Source organism: Salvelinus namaycush, unplaced genomic scaffold (assembly GCF_016432855.1).
Source record: "Salvelinus namaycush isolate Seneca unplaced genomic scaffold, SaNama_1.0 Scaffold285, whole genome shotgun sequence".
Classification (NCBI taxonomy): Eukaryota; Metazoa; Chordata; class Actinopteri; order Salmoniformes; family Salmonidae; genus Salvelinus; species Salvelinus namaycush.
This window is the reverse complement of record NW_024059730.1, coordinates 194980-197500: the sequence shown is the minus strand read 5'-3', so window position 1 is coordinate 197500 and position 2521 is coordinate 194980.

Genomic DNA, 2521 nt, shown 5'->3' with positions numbered 1-2521 from the left:
AACTTTGTGCAAACTCCACCGCCTGTATCCTGTCTCTTAATGTTTTCTATCACTAGCAGCACCATGTCACCATGTTAAATAATGTGAACAGATGATCTCAACTCTGAGGAGATGTCATTGTGATGTCATTTACTACATGTCAACCTGTTGATAAAAGAACCCAGAACTCTGAGGAGATGTCATTGTGATGTCATTTACTACATGTCAACCTGTTGATAAAAGAGGCTGAACCCAGAACTCTGAGGAGATGTCATTGTGATGTCATTTACTACATGTCAACCTGTTGATAAAAGAGGCTGAACCCAGAACTCTGAGGAGATGTCATTGTGATGTAATTTACTACATGTCAACCTGTTGATAAAAGAGGCTGAACCCAGAACTCTGAGGAGATGTCATTGTGATGTCATTTACTACATTTCAACCTGTTGATAAAAGAGGCTGAACCCAGAACTCTGAGATGTCATTGTGATGTAATTTACTACATGTCAACCTGTTGATAAAAGAACCCAGAACTCTGAGGAGATGTCATTGTGATGTCATTTACTACATGTCAACCTGTTGATAAAAGAGGCTGAACCCAGAACTCTGAGGAGATGTCATTGTGATGTCATTTACTACATGTCAACCTGTTGATAAAAGAGGCTGAACCCAGAACTCTGAGGAGATGTCATTGTGATGTCATTTACTACATGTCAACCTGTTGATAAAAGAGGCTGAACCCAGAACTCTGAGGAGATGTCATTGTGATGTCATTTACTACATGTCAACCTGTTGATAAAAGAGGCTGAACCCAGAACTCTGAGATGTCATTGTGATGTAATTTACTACATTTCAACCTGTTGATAAAAGAGGCTGAACCCAGAACTCTGAGGAGATGTCATTGTGATGTCATTTACTACATGTCAACCTGTTGATAAAAGAGGCTGAACCCAGAACTCTGAGGAGATGTCATTGTGATGTCATTTACTACATGTCAACCTGTTGATAAAAGAACCCAGAACTCTGAGGAGATGTCATTGTGATGTCATTTACTACATGTCAACCTGTTGATAAAAGAACCCAGAACTCTAAATCAACTCTTACTGATATTATTCTGACACCCTTTCACTCATATTATTGTGTCTCTTTGTTCAACGGATGTCGGGCAGCCTATGGTCTGAATGTAGTTGAAAACAGCGGGCAGGGAAGTAAACACCCTACGTATTGCACCAATAGGGTTAACCCACATGGTGGGAATTGTTACCTGGCTCACATAAGAGCATGTCTCAGACACCAATGTAGCAAACAGTGGGGCAAGGAGGCGAACCCAGGTTGCATGTGTTAACCTACGCATTGCGCCATTGGCACCAATTGGGATACTTGGTTGGAATTGTGACGTGGCTCATATAGTGAGGATCACTACACTATAGTGGAACTATGATACAATTACATTATCATATGAAATGTAGAGGATCACTACACTATAGTGGAACTATGATACAATTACATTATCATATGAAATGTAGAGGATCACTACACTATAGAGGACCTATGGTACAATTACATTATCATATGAAATGTAGAGGATCACTACACTATAGAGGAACTATGATACAATTACATTATCATATGAAATGTAGAGGATCACTACACTATAGTGGAACTATGATATAATTACATTATCATATTACATATTACGTTCAGTCAGCGCCATGTTGTTTGATTAAACTGACACCAACCTGTCTCAGTAGAAGTAGACTGTTAGGAGTGTTTTACTTCACTATACTAACATTACACCATACATTTAATTAATCTACTGTTAGGAGTGTTTTACTTCACTATACTAACATTACACCATACATTTAATTTATCTACTGTTAGGAGTGTTTTACTTCACTATACTAACATTGCACCATACATTTAATTTCTCTACACACTTTACAATAATCCCTGGCAGGATTCTCACCTTGTAGCCTGAATTCACAACCAGAACATGTCAAGTCATTGAGATATTTTCCGTTCTGCTGAGAGAGCACCTTCCTGATGACTAGCGCTCTGTATATTCTGATGGATGAGGCCTGAGCTGGAATGTGAAGCTAACTGAACCTGGCTAACACTCTGTATTTTCTGATGGATGAGGCCTAAGCTGGAATGTGAAGCTAACTGAACCTGGCTAACACTCTGTATATTCTGATGGATGAGGCCTGAGCTGGAATGTGAAGCTAACTGAACCTGGCTAACTTTAGAAAACCAGTATATCTTGCTTGTATCATAGTTCACCCCTCAGGCTACTTTCAGGTTTCAGCATCAGGCAGGTATCAACAGCCGAGTCGTAGGATACAACCTGGGTTGTATTCATTAGTTTACTCCACAGCCAACAGTTTTAAAATGTTACAGAAACAGTTTACTCCAAACACCGTACTACGTTACATAAAAGGTTTCTGTTGCCAAACGTTTTGCCACGGTGGGCACTAATGAATACACACAACCTGTTTTGAGGAAGTGTAATTTGTTGTTAATCTCTCCACAATATTTATTTGTC